Source organism: Triticum aestivum, chromosome 3D (assembly GCF_018294505.1).
Source record: "Triticum aestivum cultivar Chinese Spring chromosome 3D, IWGSC CS RefSeq v2.1, whole genome shotgun sequence".
NCBI lineage: Eukaryota > Viridiplantae > Streptophyta > Magnoliopsida > Poales > Poaceae > Triticum > Triticum aestivum.
The window spans coordinates 344,989,423-345,009,721 of record NC_057802.1 but is presented as its reverse complement, the minus strand read 5'-3'; positions in this window follow the sequence as shown (position 1 = coordinate 345,009,721).

The window sequence follows — 20,299 nt, the reverse complement described above, 5'->3', positions numbered from 1 at the left end:
AATCTAGAGGAGGAAGAATGGAGATCCGTTTTGAGGCAGGTTTTAAAAGGCCACGTGATGCTACAGAGTCAGCCAAGTTAGTATCAGAGGCAGCGGTTGCTGTTAGGTGTCATGTATGTATCCTCCCAACATGGATTCAGTACAGGAATGACAAAGACGAAACCCAGTTCAACACCTTCCTCGACCATTTATCTGTAAGTATGGTTATGTATGGAAACTAGTAATATCGTCTTGCTCTGTCCAATACTTTCTAGGTTGCTGATAATGAGACTCCCATAATTTTCAACAGAGGTTCAAGTTGCATAGCCAAGATGATGCAACCAGACAAGCTTGCACCCATGTTTTCAAGTCTGCTCTGCGATAGTATCGGTATAACTTGAGGAAAACTCACTTTGAAGGCAAGGCTAACAGTGAACTTGCCCAAACATCTCCAGTGGAAAATATATCTGATGAAGACTGGAGAGGCCTCGTTAAACACTGGTCCGATCCAAAGTATCAGATACATTATATATATGTCATCAAATCACATGTTGAAGTCCTATTTACGCATGTGCCACACAAATCTATCTTCTTGTAGGTGAACTGTTCAAAGAACAAGGCCAACCGTACGAAAGTGAAATTCCAACATACGACAGGATCTCGTAGCTATATTGCACACTGCGAGGCTCTTGTAATTAGCTGTTGTTTCACTCTTTTCGCTGTACCATATTATCAGATCTATATTGACTTGTCCAAATGCAGAGGAAAGCCCGCAAGGACCAAAAAGTACCTGAACCAAATGTTGTGGAAATCTTCAAGGACTGTCACACCAGCAAGAAGAAGGGCATGACTACACCAGTCAAAGCCGCTGTTGTAAGTCCTTAATCCTCATGCCTTTTAACTACTACTTACTCTGACTTGTGCCTTGAACTGCATGGTTTGCAGCCAATGTCTATTACTCTTTTCAATTTTATACACAATTGTGTTAGCGTATCATTGCACCTTACAAGGTTTAAAAGAGAGGAGTGATGTTCCTTTGATCTTGACCTGTAATCTAGTTCCATGCTGGACTTGCCCACACAACGTTACAATTGCCTATTTGTCTATTCTCAGTTGTTTTGTGATATGAATGATGTCATATTATGCTTACCGTATTATAAACTTCGTCTCTTTATCCTTAGCCCTCAATACAATGTGAAGAAATAGACAATACATTATCGATGGTACATGGTCATATGTTTGGAACCTGGTTTTATTATGTACTTTGCAATAAAATACAACTATTATTTTACATGGGTTCACTAGAATAAGTTCTGTATATAGACCAAAGCTATTTTGTTTGGTTTTGCTGCCTCCTTAATATCTTCTGTTCTGGTACTAATGTAAAACCACAACTTTTCAGCGAGCTATGGAAAAAATGGTGGAACCGCCACCTTCTGAAGGTGGCGAGGCAACTATAAACGCAATGTCAGCTCTTGCTGCAGTGGGTCAGTACCTGTCCACTAACAGTGCCAAAAGCACGTTCCTGCATAATACTGGGTTGGTTGTTAAGGCAATCTCGTCCAAACTGCCTCATGATCAAGGTATGCAAGCTCAAAAAAATGTTATATCTGCGCTCCAGACACAAGTCCATTCCCTAACAGAGACCATTTGTGAAACAAGGAGAGACATTGTTCGATGTTGTCAAGATATGCATGGTTTTGAAACCAGACTATCAGACATTTGCTATGTTGTTCAGGAGTCTAGGACAAGTGAAGGCGAAGGTTATGGTGCTCCATCGGACAATACAGCATGAAAACGTAACAGTCAGGTCAAATGAACTGAGCTTCTGAACTTCTGGTGGTGCATTTATCTGCTAGACGGTTAACTTTTATGCCAACCTTCCTTTTGTTTTATAGTTGTAATTTGTTTTGGTGCGATACAAAGTTTGTTCTTAACGTGCAGCCACCGGCTGAAGAAAACAGCAAGCCATTTTTGTATAGTGTAGGGTGTTCCCTATATTTGCACTCGTGGCGAACTTTGATGCCCACCGGCTGTAGTTAACATGGGCCTCCTATGGGTCGTAGAAACAATGGGCCTTCCGAGGGCCATAGAAACAATGGGCCTTCCGAGGGCCATAGAAACAATGGGCCTTCTACGTGGCGTAGAAACAATGGGCCTTATACGGGCCGTAGACACAATGGGCCTTCTATGGGCCGTATCATCAATGGGCCTTCTACGGGCTTATGATCGGTTGGCCAACCATGGGCCAATAACAACCCACATTATGGCCGTAAATGGGCTAGAGTTGAAATCGCCCGTTCATGGGCCGACCACGGGTCGTCGTTAATCGGACGTATTTTGATGACGCTATGAAAACGGCCCAACGTATTAACGGGCCACAAACGGGCCGACTGTAACCACGGGCTGAATTTGGCCCACAAGCAGAAAATGACAGTAACGGGCCATAAGTAAACGAATGTGGAAATGATCCCAAGAATAAATGGGACCCGAGAAGGCCGAAAGATAACATGGGCTGGAAACGGCCCAACGGAATAATGGGCCGTAATGGGTATAAAGTGATACACTGTTCATTACGGGCCAGTTTCACCACGGGCCGTTAATGGGTATAAAGTGATACACTGTTCATTACGGGCCAGTTTTACCACGGGCCGTTAATGGGCCGAGAGTAATAAGGGCCTCATATGGGTCGAAAGACATCATGGGCCAAACATGGGCCGGAAGTTAAAACGGGCTGGAATTATATTGGACGGCCCAGATGACGCTACTAGGCCTAATTCAGTTAGGCCGTAAATGGGCCCTGGGTTAGCAAGCTGTAAATGGGCTATATGCGAACAGGCCGTTAACAGGCTTGCCATGGGCCGGCCCGCCACCTTTTGACCAAGTCAAACGGGCCGGCCTTTTCACAGGAATGGGCCTCTGTTGGGCCGTCCCACGTGTCGACGTATCATAGGCGCTTTGTGTCCAATGAGTGGATGACATCTGTCCCAACGGTGAGCCGACACGTGTTTCCTCCAGCCAATTATGATTTTACACATGGAAAATCCCCATTGGTCGGGGCTGTTAACGGGTTATCGGATCCAAAATCGGACCCGATAGCTTAACAGCGTTCCGTTACGGTGGATGCCACGTGTCGGTCACCCTTGATGAAAGCACTTCTATGACGCGTGATTTATCGTCAGGGAAGTGGACACTTCCATGATGATAATTTTGGTAATGTCATGGAACACTTCTATAACAGCACATGTATGACTATCTTGATTCTGTCATAAATTTGTCAGGATGTACATGGATGACAAAAAATGCGACCTACTGTGACAAACACGTATCATCACGGAAGTGTATTTTTTTGTAGTGCATGGGCCGGACTGATGGGCTGTGAAGATACGGAGACCGAATACTGCACCCTTGTCCGGATGGGACTCTCCTTGGCGTGGAAGGCAAGCTCGGCGACCGAATATGTAGATTCCTTTCTTTGTAACCGACCTTGTGTAACCCTAGATCCTCCCGGTGTCTATATAAACCGGAGGACTTAGTCCGGAAACAGAGATACTTGATACGTCCATTTTGCATCATGCTTTTATATCGATATTTATTGCATTATGGGCTGTTATTACACGTTATGTCACAATACTTATGCCAATTCTCTCTTATTTTACAAGGTTTACATAAGGAGGGAGAATGCCGGCAGCTGGAATTCTGGGCTGGAAAAGGAGCAAATATTAGAGACCTATTCTGCACAACTCCAAAAGTCCTGAAACTCCATGAAAGTTATTTCTAGAAATAATAAAAAATACTGAGCGGAAGAAATACGTCAGGGGGGCCACCACCTGCCCACGAGGGTGGGGGGTGCGCCCCCCTGCCTCGTGGGCCCCCTGTTGGCTCTCCGGTGGCCATCTTCTGCTATATGAAGTCTTCCGTCCAGGGAAAAATCATAAGCAACCTTTCGGGACGAGACTCCGCCGCCACGAGGCAGAACCTTGGCGGAACCAATATAGGGCTCCGGCAGAGCTGTTCTGCCGGGGACACTTCCCTCAGAGAGGGGGAAATCATCGCCATCGTCATCACCAACACTCCTCTCATCGGGAGAGGGCAATCTCCATCAACATCTTCACCAGCACCATCTCCTCTCAAAACCCTAGTTTATCTCTTGTATCCAATTCTTGTCCCCAAGTCCGGGATTGGTACTAGTAGGTTGCTAGTAGTGTTGATTACTCCTTGTTGTTGATGCTAGTTGGTTTATTTGGTGGAAGATCATATGTTCAGATCCTATGCATATTAATACCCCTCTGATTATGAACATGAATATGCTTTGTGAGTAGTTACGTTTGTTCCTGAGGACATGGGAGAAGTCTTGCTATTAGTAGTCATGTGAATTTGGTATTCGTTCGATATTTTGTTGAGATGTATGTTGTCTATCCTCTAGTGGTGTTATGTGAACGTCGACTACATAACACTTCACCATTATTTGGGCCTAGAGGAAGGCATTGGGGAGTAATAAGTAGATGATGGGTTGCTAGAGTGACAGAAGCTTAAACCCTAGTTTATGCGTTGCTTCATAAGGGGCTGATTTGGATCCATATGTTTCATGCTATGGTTAGGTTTACCTTAATACTTTTGTTGTAGTTGAGGATGCTTGCAATAGAGGTTAATCATAAGTGGGATGCTTGTTCAAGTAAGAACAGCACCCAAGCTCCGGTCCACCCACATATCAAATTATCAAAGTACCGAACGCGAATCATATGAACGTGATGAAAACTAGCTTGACGATAATTCCCATGAGTCCTCGGGAGCGCTTTTCTCTATATAAGAGTTTGTCCAGGCTTGTCCTTTGCTACAAAAAGGATTGGGCCACCTTGCTGCACTTTATTTACTTTTGTTACTTGTTGCTCGTTACAAATTATCCTATCACAAAACTATCTGTTACCACTTATTTCAGTACTTGCAGAGAATACCTTGCTGAAAACCGCTTATCATTTCCTTCTGCTCCTCGTTGGGTTCGACACTCTTACTTATCAAAACGACTACGATAGATCCCCTATACTTGTGGGTCATCAAGACTCTTTTCTGGCGCCGTTTCCGGGGAGTGAAGCGCCTTTGGTAGGTGGAATTTGGTAAGGAAAAATTTATATAGTGTGCTGAAATTTACTATCACTTGTTACTATGGAAAGTAATCCTGTAAGGGGCTTGTTTGGGGTATCTTCACCCCGACCAGTAGAGCAAAGAATTGCTCCTCAACCTACTGAACCTACTGAAAATGAAAATGAAAATGTACACTTTGATATTCCTTCGGGTATGTTAGAAAAACTGCTAGCTAATCCTTTTGCAGGAGATGGAACAAAGCATCCTGTTGAGCACCTAATATATGTGGATGAAGTTTGTGGATTATTTAAGCTTGCAGGTATACCCGGTGATGTTGTTAAGAGGAAGGTCTTCCCTTTATCTTTGAAGGGAGATGCATCGACATGGTATAGGCTATGTGATAATATGGGGTCATGGAACTATAAACGATTGAAATTGGAATTTCATCAGAAATTTTATCCTATGCATCTTGTTCATCGTGATCGCAATTATATATATAATTTTTGGCCTCGCGAAGGAGAAAGCATCGCTCAAGCTTGGGGGAGGCTTAAATCAATGTTATATTCATGCCCCAATCATGAGCTCTCAAGAGAAATAATTATTCAAAGTTTTTATGCTCGGCTTTCTGATAACAATCGCACCATGCTCGATACTTCTTGTGCTGGCTCTTTTATGATGAAGACTATTGAATTCAAATGGAATTTATTGGATAGAATTAAACGCAACTCTGAAGATTGGGATCTCGACAAAGGTAAGGAGTCAGGTATGACACCTAAGTTTGATTGTGTTAAATCTTTTATGGATACCGATGTTTTCCGTAAATTTAGCACTAAATATGGACTTGACTCTGAGATAGTAGCTTCTTTCTGTGAACCTTTTGCTACTTATGTTGATCTCCCCAAGGAGAAGTGGTTTAAATATCATCCTCCCATAGAAGTAAAAGTAGATGCACCTATTAAAGTTGAAGAAAAGACTATCACTTATAATGATCCTATTGTTCCTACTTCTTATGTTGAGAAACCACCTTTCCCTGTTAGAATAAAGGATCATGCTAAAGCTTCAACTGTGGTTTGTAAAAGCAATATTAGAACTTATACACCTCCTGAGCAAGTTAAAGTTGAACCTAATATTGCTATTGTTAAAGATCTCTTGGCTGATAATATTGATGGGCATGTTATTTATTTCTGCGGTAAAACTGCTAGAATTGCCAAACCTTGTGGTAAAGATAAACATAGACCTGTGGTAGGCATGCCTGTTATTTCTGTTAAAATAGGAGATCATTGTTATCATGGCTTGTGTGATATGGGTGCTAGTGTTAGTGCAATACCTTATGACTTATACAAAGAAATTATGCACGATATTGCACCTGCTGAGATAGAAGATATTGATGTCACAATTAAACTTGCCAATAGAGGTACTATTTCACCAATGGGAATTGTTAGAGATGTTGAAGTCTTGTGTGGGAAAACTAAATATCCTGCTGATTTTCTTGTTTTTGGTTCCCCACAAGATAGCTTTTGTCCCATTATATTTGGTAGACCCTTCTTGAACACCGTCAATGCTAGGATAGACTGCGAAAAGGATGTTGTTACTATAGGCTTGGGTGATATGTCTCATGAGTTTAATTTCTCTAAATTTAGTAGACAACACCGTGAAGAAGAATTGCCTAGTAAGGATGAAATTATTGGTCTTGCTTCTATTGCCGTACCTCCTAGTGATCCTTTAGAACAATATTTGCTAGACCATGAAAATGATATGTTTATGAATGAAAGAAGGGAAATAGATGAAGTGTTCTTTAAATAGGAACCTATCCTGAAACACAATTTGCCTGTTGAAATCCTAGGGGATCCTCCTCCACCCAAGGGTGATCCCGTGTTTGAGCTCAAACCTTTGCCTGATACTCTTAAATATGCTTATCTTGATGAGAAAAAGATATATCCTGTTATTATTAGTGCTAACCTTTCAGAGCATGAAGAAGAAAGATTATTGAAAACTCTGAAGAAGCACCATGCTGCTATTGGATATACTCTTGATGATCTTAAGGGCATTAGTCCCACTCTATGTCAACATAAAATAAATTTGGAAGAAGATGCCAAACCATTTCGTGATCATCAACGACGACTAAATCCTAAAATGAAAGAAGTGGTAAGAAAAGAAATACTAAAGCTCCTTCAGGCAGGTATAATTTATCCCGTTGCTGATAGTCAGTGGGTAAGTCCTGTCCATTGTGTCCCTAAGAAGGGAGGTATTACCGTCGTTCCTAATGATAAAGATGAATTGATTCCGCAAAGAATTATTACAGGTTATAGGATGGTAATTGATTTCCGCAAATTAAATAAAGCTACTAAGAAAGATCATTACCCCTTACCTTTTATCAATCAAATGCTAGAAAGATTATCCAAAGATACACATTTTTGCTTTCTAGATGGTTATTCTGGTTTCTCTCAAATACCTGTGTCAGCCAATGATCAATCAAAGACCACTTTTACTTGCCCTTTTGGTACTTTTGCTTATAGACGTATGCCTTTTGGGTTATGTAATGCACCTGCTACCTTTCAAAGATGCATGATAGCCATATTCTCTGACTTTTGTGAAAAGATTTGTGAGGTTTTCATGGACGACTTCTCCGTCTATGGATCCTCTTTTGATGATTGCTTCAGCAACCTTGATCGAGTTTTACAGAGATGTGAAGAAACTAATCTTGTCTTTAATTGGGAAAAGTGCCACTTTATGGTTAATGAAGGTATTGTCTTGGGGCATAACGTTTCTGAAAGAGGTATTGAGGTTGATAAAGCCAAGGTTGATGCTATTGAAAAGATGCCATGTCCCAAGGACTTCAAAGGTATAAGAAGTTTCCTTGGTCACGCCGGTTTTTATAGGAGGTTCATTAAGGACTTCTCAAAAATCTCTCGGCCTCTGACTAACTTATTACAAAAAGATATACCATTTGTCTTTGATGATGATTGTGTAGAAGCATTTGAAATACTTAAGAAAGCATTGATCTCTGCACCTATTGTTCAGCCACCTGATTGGAATTTACCCTTTGAACTTATGTGTGATGCTAGTGATTATGCTGTAGGTGTTGTTCTAGGGCAAAGAGTTGATAAGAAATTAAATATTATTCAATATGCTAGTAAAACTCTAGATAATGCTCAAAGAAATTATGCTACTATTGAAAAAGAATTCTTAGCAGTCGTATTTGCTTGTGATAAGTTCAGACCTTATATTGTTGATTCTAAAGTAACTATTCACACGGATCATGCTGCTATTAAATATCTTATGGAAAAGAAAGATGCTAAACCTAGACTTATAAAATGGTTCTCCTTCTACAAGAATTTGATTTGCATATTGTTGATAGAAAGGGAGCTGAGAACCCCGTTGCAGACAACTTTTCTAGGTTAGAAAATGTTCTTGATGACCCACTACCTATTGATGATAGATTTCCTGATGAACAACTAAATGTCATAAATACTTCTCGTACTGCTCCATGGTATGCTGATTATGCTAATTACATTGTTGCTAAATTTGTACCACCTAGTTTCACATACCAGCAAAAGAAAAAGTTTTTCTATGATTTGAGACATTACTTTTGGGATGACCCACATCTTTATAAAGAAGGAGTGGATGGTGTTATTAGACGTTGTGTACCTGAGCATGAACAGGAACAGATCCTACGCAAGTGTCACTCCGAGGCATATGGAGGATACCACGCTGGAGATAGAACTAAGGTATTGCAATCCGGTTTCTATTGGCCTACTCTCTTCAAGGATGCCCGTAAGTTTGTCTTATCTTGTGATGAATGCCAAAGAATTGGTAACATTAGTAGACGTCAAGAAATGCCTATGAATTATTCACTTGTTATTGAACCTTTTGATGTTTGGGGCTTTGATTATATGGGACTTTTTCCTGCCTCTAATGGATACACACTTATTTTAGTTGCTGTTGATTACGTTACTAAGTGGGTAGAAGCTATTCCAACTAGTAGTGCTGATCATAACACTTCTATTAAAATGCTTAAAGAAGTTATTTTTCTGAGGTTTGGAGTCCCTAGATATTTAATGACTCATGGTGGTTCACATTTTATTCATGGTGCTTTCCGTAAAATGCTTGCTAAGTATGATGTTAACCATAGAATTGTATCTCCTTATCACCCACAGTCTACTGGTCAAGTAGAATTGAGTAATAGAGGGCTCAAATTAATTTTGCAAAAGACTGTCAATAGATCTAGAAAGAATTGGTCCAAGAAACTTGATGATGCATTATGGGCCTATAGAACTGCATATAAAAATCCTATGGGTATGTCCCCATATAAAATGGTTTATGGAAAAGCATGTCACTTACCTCTCGAACTAGAACATAAGGCTTATTGGGCTATTAAAGAGCTCAACTATGATTTCAAACTTGCCGGTGAGAAAAGGTTATTTGACATTAGCTCACTTGATGAATGGAGAACCCAAGCCTATGAAAATGCCAAGTTGTTTAAAGAAAAAGTTAAAAGATGGCATGACAAAAGGATACAAAAGCGTGAGTTTAATGTAGGTGATTATGTATTGCTATACAACTCTCGTTTAAGATTTTTTGCAGGAAAACTTCTCTCTAAATGGGAAGGTCCTTATGTTATCGAGGAGGTCTATCGTTCCGGTGCCATAAAAATCAACAACTTCGAAGGCACAAATCCGAAAGTGGTAAACGGTCAAAGAATTAAACACTATATCTCAGGTAATCCTATAAATGTTGAAACTGTTGGAAATATGTGGGAGCCAACATGGGTATCCAGATCCCGCTGTTGGTTATTGACCGGAGAACGTCTCGGTCATGTCTGCATGGTTCCCAAACCCGTAGGGTCTACACACTTAAGGTTCGGTGACGCTAGGGTTATAGAGATATTAGTATGCGGTAACCCAATAGTTGTTCGGAGTCCTGGATGAGATCCCGGATGTCACGAGGAGTTCCGGAATGGTCCGGAGGTAAAGATTTATATATGGGAAGTCTTATTTTGGTCGCCGGAAAAGTTTCGCACTTTATCGGTATTGTACCGGGAGTGCCGAAAGGGGTCCGGGGGTCCACCAAGGGGTCCACCCGCCCCGGGGGGGCACATGGGCTGTGGGGTGTGCGCCTTGGCCTATATGGGCCAAGGGAACCAGCCCCAAGAGGCCCATGCGCCAAGAGATAAGATAAAGGGAGAGTCCTAAAGGGGGAAGGCACCTCCGAGGTGCCTTGGGGAGGATGGACTCCTCCCTGGCCGCACCCTTCCTTGGAGGAAGGGCCTAGGCTGCGCCCCCCCTCTCCCTTGGCCCTATATATAGTGGGGGGAGGGAGGGCAGCAATATCTAAGCCCTGGCGCCTCCCTCTCCCTCCCGTGACACCTCTTCCTCCCCGCTTGCGCTTGGTGAAGCCCTGCCGGGATCCCGCTACTTCCACCACCACGCCGTCGTGCTGCTGGATCTCCATCAACCTCTCCTCCCCCCTTGCTGGATCAAGGAGGAGACGTCGCTGCTCCGTACGTGTGTTGAACGCGGAGGTGCCGTCCGTTCGGCGCTAGGATCATCGGTGATTTGGATCACGACGAGTACGACTCCATCAACCCCGTTCTCTTGAACGCTTCCTCTCGCGATCTACAAGGGTATGTAGATGCACTCCTTCCCTCTCATTGCTTGTAAAATCCATAGATTGATCTTGGTGATGCGTAGAAAATTTTGAATTTCTGCTCCGTTCCCCAACGGTGGCATCATGAGCCAGGTCTATGCGTTGTTTCTATGCACGAGTAGAACACAAAGTAGTTGTGGGCGTCGATTTTGTCAATTTACTTGCCGTTACTAGTATTATCTTGATTCGGCGGCATCGTGGGATGAAGCGACCCGGACCGACCTTACACGTACTCTTACGTGAGGCAGGTTCCACCGACTGACATGCACTAGTTGCATAAGGTGGCTAGCGGGTGTCTGTCTCTCCCACTGTAGTCGGATCGGATTCGATGAAAAGGGTCCTTATGAAGGGTAAATAGAAATTGGCATGTCACGTTGTGGCTTTTGCGTAGGTAAGAAACGTTCTTGCTAGAAACCCGTAGCAGCCACATAAAACATGCAACAACAATTAGAGGACGTCTAACTTGTTTTTGCAGGGTATGCTATGTGATGTGATATGGCCAAAAGGATGTGATGAATGATATAGGTGATGTATGAGATTGATCATGTTCATGTAATAGGAATCACGACTTGCATGTCGATGAGTATGACAACCGGCAGGAGCCATAGGAGTTGTCTTAATTTATTGTATGACCTGCGTGTCAATGAAAACGCCATGTAATTACTTTACTTTATTGCTAACCGTTAGCCATAGTAGTAGAAGTAATAGTTGGCGAGACAACTTCATGAAGACACAATGATGGAGATCATGATGATGGAGATCATGGTGTCATGCCGGTGACGAAGGTGATCATGCCGCGCCTCGAAGATGGAGATCAAAAGGCGCAAGATGATATTGGCCATATCACGTCACTTTATGATTTGCATGTGATGTTTGTCATGTTTACATCTTATTTGCTTAGAACGACGGTAGCATAAATAAGATGATCCCTCACTAAAATTTCAAGAGACGTGTTCCCCCTAACTGTGCACCGTTGCGAAGGTTCGTTGTTTCGAAGCACCACGTGATGATCGGGTGTGATAGATTGTAACGTTCGCATACAACAGGTGTTGACGAGCCTAGCATGTACAGACATGGCCTCGGAACACATGCGAAACACTTAGGTTGACTTGACGAGCCTAGCATGTACAGACATGGCCTCGGAACACAAGAGACCGAAAGGTCGAACATGAGTCGTATAGTAGATACGATCAACATGGAGATGTTCACCGATGATGACTAGTCCGTCTCACGTGATGATCGGACACGGCCTAGTTTGACTCGGATCATGTATCACTTAGATGACTAGAGGGATGTCTATCTGAGTGGGAGTTCATTAAATCAGATGAACTTAATTATCATGAACATAGTCAAAAGGTCTTTGCAAATTATGTCATAGCTTACGCTTTAGTTCTACTGTTTAAGATATGTTCCTAGAGAAATTTAGTTGAAAGTTGATAGTAGCAATTATGCGGACTGGGTCCGTAAACTGAGGATTGTCCTCATTGCTGCACAGAAGGCTTATGTCCTTAATGCACCGCTCGGTGTGCTGAACCTCAGCGTCGTCTGTAGATGTTGCGAAACATCTGACATACACGTTTTGATGACTACGTGATAGTTCAGTGCGTAATGCTAACGGTTTAGAATTGTGGCAACAAGACGTTTTGAAACGTCGCAGAACATATGAGATGTTCCGAAGACTGAAATTGGGATTTCAGACTAGTGCCCACGTCAAGAGGTATGAGACCCCTGACAAGTTTCTTAAGCCTGCAAACTAAAGGAGAAAAGCTCAATCGTTGAGCATGTGCTCAGATTGTCTGAGTACCACAATCGCTTGAATCGAGTGGGAGTTAATCTTCCAGATGAGATAGTGATGGTTCTCCATAGTCACTGCCACCAAGCTATTAGAGCTTCGTGATGAACTATAACATATCAGGGATAGACATGATGATCCTTGAGCAACTCGCGATGTTTGACACCGCGAAAGTAGAAATCAAGAAGGAGCATCAATTGTTGATGGTTAGTAAAACCACTAGTTTCAAGAAAGGCAAGGGAAGAAGGGATACTTCATGAAACAGCAAATCATTTGCTGCTCTAGTGAAGAATCCCAAGGTTGAACCCAAACCCGAGACTAAGTGCTTCTGTAATGAGGGGAACGGTCACTGAAGCAGAACTACCCTAGATACTTGGTAGATGAGAAGGCAGGCAAGGTCGACAGAAGTATATTGGATATACATTATATGAATGTGTACTTTACTAGTACTCCTAGTAGCACCAGGGTATTAGATACCGGTTCGGTTGCTAATTGTTAGTAACTCGAAATAAAAGCTGCGGAATAAACGGAGACTAGCTAAAGGTGAGATGACGATATGTGTTGGAAGTGTTTCCAAGGTTGATGTGATCAAGCATCGCATGCTCCCTCTACCATCGAGATAGGTGTTAAACCTAAATAATTGTTATTTGGTGTTTGTGTTGAGCATAAACATGATTGGATTATGTTTATCGCAATACGGTTATTCATTTAAGGAGAATAATGGTTACTCTGTTTATTTGAATAATACCTTCAATGGTCTTGCACCTAAAATGAATCTCGATCGCAGTGATACACATGTTCGTGCCAAAAGATATAAAATAGTAATGATAGTACCACATACTTGTGGCACTGCCATTTGAGTCATATTGGTATAGAACGCATGAAGAAGCTCCATGTAGATGGATCTTTGGACTCACTCGTTTTGAAAAGATTGAGACATGCGAACCATGTCTATTGGTATATATGCATGAAGAAACTCCATGCAGATGGATCGTTTGGACTCACTTGATTTTGAATCACTTGAGACATGCAAATCATACCACATGGGCAAGATGACTGAAAGGCCTCGTTTTCAGTAAGATGGAACAAGAGAGCAACTTGTTGGAAGTAATACATTTGATGTGTGCAGTCCAATGAGTGCTGAGGCATGCAGTGGATATCGTTATGTTCTTACTTCACAGATGATTTGAGTAGATGCTGAGAATATTTACTTGATGAAACACAAGTCTGAATTATTGAAAGGTTCAAGTAATTTCAGAGTGAAGTTGAAGATCGTCGTGACAAGAGGATAAAATGTCTATGATATGATCATAGAGATATCTGAGTTACGAGTTTGGCACACAATTAAGACATTGTGGAAAGTGTTTCACAATTAATACCGCCTGGAACACCACAGTGTGATGGTGTGTCCGAACATCATAACTGCACCCTATTGGATATGGTGCATACCATGATGTCTCTTATCAATTACCACTATCGTTTATGGGTTAGGCATTAGAGATAACCGCATTCACTTTAAAAGGGCACCACGCAATTCCGTTGAGACGACACCGTTTAGAGAAACCTAAGTTGTCGTTTCTTAAAAGTTTGGGGCTGCGATGCTTATGTGAAAAAGTTTCAGGCTGATAAGCTCGAACCCAAAGCGGATAAATGCGTCTTCATAGAATACCCAAAACAGTTGGGTATACCTCCTATTTCAGATCTGGAAGCAAAAGTAATTGCTTCTAGAAACAGGTCCTTTCTCGAGGAAAAGTTTCTCTCGAAAGAATTGAGTGGGAGGATGGTGGAGACTTGATGAGGTTATTGAACCATGACTTCAACTAGTGTGTAGCAGGGCACAGGAAGTTGTTCCTGTGGCACCTACACCAATTGAAGTGGAAGCTTATGATAGTGATCATGAAACTTCGGATCAAGTCACTACCAAACCTCGTAGGACGACGAGGATGCGTACTACTTCAGAGTAATGCGTGATCCTGTCTTGGAAGTCATGTTGCTAGACAACAATGAACCTACGAGCTATGGAGAAGCGATGGTGGGCCCATATTCCGACAAATGGTTAGAAGCCATGAAATCCGAGATAGGATCCATGTATCAGAACAAAGCATGGACTTTGGTGAACTTGCCCGATGATCGGCAAGCCATTGAGATAAATGGATCTTTAAGAAGAAGACGGACATGGACGGTAATGTTACCGTCTATGAAGCTCGACTTGTGGCAAAGAGTATTTTCACAAGTTCAAGGAGTTGACTACGATGAGATTTTCTCATCCGTAGCGATGCTTAAGTCCGTCGGAATCATGTTAGCATTAGCTGCATTTATGAAATCTGGCAGATGGATGTCAAAACAAGTTTCCTTACCAGTTTTCGTAAGGAAAGGTTGTATGTGATACAATCAGAAAGGTTTTGTCGATCCTAAGGATGCTAAAAGGTATGCTAGCTCCAGCGATCCTTCCATGGACTAGAGCAAGCATCTCGGAGTCAGAATATACGCTTTGATGGAGTGATCAAAGTTTTTGGGTTTATACAAAGTTTGTTAGAAACTTGTATTTACAATAAAGTGAGTGGGAGCGCTACAACATTTCTGATAAGTATATGTGAATGACATATTGTTGATCCGAAATGATGTAAAATTTCTGGAAAGCATAAAGGGTTGTTTGAAAGGAGTTTTTCAAAGGAAGACCTGGATAAAGCTGCTTACATATTGGGCATCAAGATCTATAGAGATAGATCAAGACGCCTGATGATACTTTCAAAGAACGCACACCTTGACATGATTTTGAAAGAGTTCAAAATAGATCAGCAAAGAAGGAGTTCTTGGCTGTGTTACAAGGTGTGAGTATTGAGTAAGACTCAAGACCTGACCACAGCAGAAGAGAGAGAAAGGACGAAGGTCGTCCCCTATGCTTTAGACGTAGGCTCTACAGTATGCTATGCTGTGTACCGCACATGAAGTGTGCCTTGCCATGAGTTGGTCAAGGGGTACAATAGTGATCCGGGAATGGATCACATGACAGCGGTCGAACTTATCCTTAGTATCTAGTGGACTAAGGAATTTTCTCGATTATGGAGGTGAAAAGGAGTTCGTCGTAAAGGGTTACGTCGATGCGAACTTTGACACTAATCCGGATGACTCTGAGTAGTAAACCGGATTCGTATAGTAGAGCAGTTATTTGAAATGGCTCCAAGTAGCGCGTGGTAGCATCCACAAGATGACATAGATATTCGTAAAGCACACACGGATCTGAAAGGTTCAGACCCGTTGACTAATAACCTCTCTCACAAGCATAACATGATCAAACCAGAACTCATTGAGTGTTAATCACATAGTGATGTGAACTAGATTGTTGACTCTAGTAAACTCTTTGGATGTTGGTCACATGGTGATGTGACCTGTGAGTGTTAATCACATGGTGATGTGAACTAGATTATTGACTCTAGTGCAAGTGGGAGACTGTTGGAAATATGCCCTAGAGGCAATAATAAATTGGTTATTATTATATTTCCTTGTTCATGATAATCGTTTATTATCCATGCTAGAATTGTATTGATAGGAAACTCAGATACATGTGTGGATACATAGACAACACCATGTCCCTAGTAAGCCTCTAGTTGACTAGCTCGTTGATCAATAGATGGTTACGGTTTCCTGACCATGGACATTGGATGTCGTTGATAACGGGATCACATCATTAGGAGAATGATGTGATGGACAAGACCCAATCCTAAGCCTAGCACAAGATCGTGTAGTTCGTTTGCTAAGAGCTTTTCTAATGTCAAGTATCATTTCCTTAGACCATGAGATTGTGCAACTCCCGGATACCGTAGGAATGCTTTGGGTGTACCAAACGTCACAACGTAACTGGGTGGCTATAAAGGTGCACTACAGGTATCTCCGAAAGTGTCTGTTGGGTTGGCACGAATCGAGACTGGGATTTGTCACTCCGTGTAAACGGAGAGGTATCTCTGGGCCCACTCGGTAGGACATCATCATAATGTGCACAATGTGACCAAGGAGTTGATCACGGGATGATGTGTTACGGAACGAGTAAAGAGACTTGCCGGTAACGAGATTGAACAAGGTATCGGGATACCGACGATCGAATCTCGGGCAAGTAACATACCGATAGACAAAGGGAATTGTATACGGGATTGATTGAATCCTCGACATCGTGGTTCATCCGATGAGATCATCGAGGAACATGTGGGAGCCAACATGGGTATCCAGATCCCGCTGTTGGTTATTGACCGGAGAACGTCTCGGTCATGTCTGCATGGTTCCCAAACCCGTAGGGTCTACACACTTAAGGTTCGGTGACTAGGTTATAGAGATATTAGTATGCGGTAACCCGATAGTTTTTCGGAGTCCCGGATGAGATCCCGGATGTCACGAGGAGTTCCGGAATGGTCCGGAGGTAAAGATTTATATATGGGAAGTCTTATTTTGGTCGCCGGAAAAGTTTCGCACTTTATCGGTATTGTACCGGGTGCGAAAGGGGTCCACCAGCCCCGAGGGGGCACATGGCTGTGGGTGTGCGCCTTGGCCTATATGGGCCAAGGGAACCAGCCCCAAGAGGCCCATGCGCCAGAGATAAGATAAAGGGAGAGTCCTAAAGGGGGAAGGCACCTCCGAGGTGACTTGGGGAGGATGGACTCCTCCCTGGCCGCACCCTTCCTTGGAGGAAGGGCCAAGGCTGCGCTCCCCCCCTCTCCCTTGGCCCTATATATAGTGGGGGAGGAGGCAGCAATACACTAAGACCCTGCACCTCCTCTCCCCTCCCTTACACCTCTTCCTCCCGCTTGGCTTGGCGAAGCCCTGCGGGATCCCGCCTACTCACCACCACGCCGTGTCGTGCTGCTGGAATCTTCCATCAACCTCTCCTCCCTGCTGGATAAGGCGGAGACGTCAGCGGCTGCACGTGTGATTGAACGGATTGCTGTCGGGCTTAGATCGGTGCTTTGAATCCTACGAGTAGATCTCCCGCGTCTTGCCGCTTCGTCGCATCTACAAGGTAGTAATGCATCCTTCCCTCGTAGCTAGATTCATGGATTGATCTTGGTATGCGTAGAAAATTTTAATATCTGCTACTTCCAACATTATTTGACATTACTCATTGATGAATGGAAACCGCCTATGAAATCAAGTTATTAAAGAAAATTAAAAGATGGCAGACAAAGGATACAAAGCGTAGTTATGTAGTGATTCTTTCCTATCCCTCTCGTTAAGATTTTTAGCTTGAAAACTTCTCCTAATGGGAAGGCCTTGATTATGAGGAGGTCGTATCATTCCGATGCATAAAATCAACACTTCGAGAATCAAGTTTCAAACATTATATCTCGGTCCCAAAAGTTGAAACCAATGTTATGAAACCGTAACCCCAGAGGATACATTAAGGGACACTTTCCGGGAATGTTTCAGACTCCGAAAAGGAATAGGTATGTTGGTACGGTAAGTAAACCGACTCCAAAATAGTTCTAATGGCAATTTTTCTCTGTTTTGGAATATTTAGAAAAATAGAAAAATAAGAAGCAGTCCGGGAAGGACACGAGGGCTCCACGAGGGTGGAGGGCGCGCCCTACCCCCTGGGCGCGCCCCCCTACCTCGTGGGCACCTCGTGTGCTCTCCAGACTCCGTTTTCTTGTACGATACGTATTTTGGTCGGTAAAAATTCATTATATAATCTCCCAAAGGTTTTGACTCCTGTATCACGCAATTATCCTCTGTTCTTGTTTCGAGCTGTTTTTCTGACAGATCTAGATCATCATGACGTCTCCAAGTGCCCCCAAGGACAAGTTCTTCGAGAAGGTCATCAACCCCTACCTCGCGGAGGTGCTGCAACACCCTCAAACCATTGAGATGCGTGAGGGGTGCTGCACATCCGCGATGTTGAGGGACCACGGAGGACCGGAAGCGTGGAGACAAGGCTTGAAGCAATGGAGCAACAAGTTTTCAAGTGCCAGGAGATGGTGGAGCGTGACTTGACTCCAATCACATAATGATCACGGAGTTCACCAACAACCACAAGCTGGATGCCAAGGACATTGGAGAGGCCATCTACAACTCCACGAGAAAATCGAGCACCTCCAAGCTCAAATCTATGACCTGCAAAACCAAAACTGTGAGTATGAATATAGATTCAAGAGGATGAGTTTGGCTGCAGATTTAAGGATCCCGGAGACTCGATCATCCTTCTATGATGGTGAGCCTATGCCTTGGAAGATGGACGACAAGCCTACATCATCAACAATCCCTTCACCAGCAAAGGAGACATAATCACATGGGTATGGGGCACTCCCCTTGGCAACTGCCAAGCTTGGGGGAGTGCCCCGGTATCGTATCACCATCACACTCCTATCTTTACCGTTTTTCTTAGTTCGATCCTTTTAGTAGTATCTTGATCTAGTAGAATAAAGTTTTGGTATGATCTAGTTTTGAGTTTTGCTTTATGATCCCTCTATGTAATCGAGTCCGTGAGCTATATAATAAAGATTAGTGTTGAGTCAAGGGCTTGATTATTTGCCATGATCTTGAGTGAATAAAATAAAGAAAAGAATAAAAAGAAATAAAGAGATCATATTGATCTTATTGAGAGTAATGACTTCACATAGAAAGAGTATGATGATTAAAAATTGTTGAGAGTTGACAAACATAGCTTTGGTCATCGTTGCAATTAATAGGAAGTAATAAAGAAAGAGAGGTTTCACATATAAATATACTATCTTGGACATCTTTTATGATTGGGAGCACTCATTAAAATATGACATGCTAAAGAGTTGATGTTGGACAAGGAAGACAACGTAATGGGTTATGTTTTCTTATATCTGAGATAAAGTATATTGTCATGGATCATCCAACATGTTGAGCTTGCCTTTCCCCCTCATGCTAGCCAAATTCTTTGCACCAAGTAGAGATACTACTTGTGCTTCCCAATACCCTTAAACCAGTTTTGCCATGAGAGTCCACCATACCTACCTATGGATTGAGTAAGATCCTTCAAGTAAGTTGTCATCGGTGCAAGCAATAAAAATTGCTCTCTAAATATGTATGATTGATTGGTGTGGAGGAAATAAGCTTTATACGATCTTGTGATGTGGAAGAAATAAAAGCGACGGACTGCATAATAAAGGTTCATATCACAAGTGGCAATATAAAGTGACGTTCTTTTGCATTAAGATTTTGTGCATCCAACCTGAAAGCGCATGGCAACCCTGCTTCCCTGCGAAGGGCCTATCTTTTATTATTATCTTCTTCCTTATGCAAGAGTCATGGTGATCTTCACCTTTCCTTTTACATTTTATCCTTTGGCAAGCACAGGTGTTGGAAAGATCCTGATATATATATCTAATTGGATGTAAGTTAGCATGAGTTATATTGTTGACATTACCCTTGAGGTAAAAGGTTGGGAGGAAACTATAAGCCCCTATCTTTCTCTGTGTCCGATTAAAACTCCGTAACCACAAGTATTGCGTGAGTGTTAGCAATTATGAAAGACTAAATGATAGTTGAGTATGTGGACTTGCTAGAAAGCTCTGACATAGACTCTTTCTGATGTTATGATAAATTGCAATTGCTTCAATGACTGAGATTATAGTTTGTTAGTTCTCAATAAAGTTTCTGATTCATACTTTTGCATTGTGAATAGATTATTACTTGAGCATAAGAAATCATATGACAATATCCTATATGTTGCTGTTATGAGAATAATCATGATGCCCTCATGTCCGTATTTTATTTTATCGACACCTCTACCTCTAAACATGTGGACATATTTATCGTTATCGGCTTCCGCTTGAGGACAAGCGA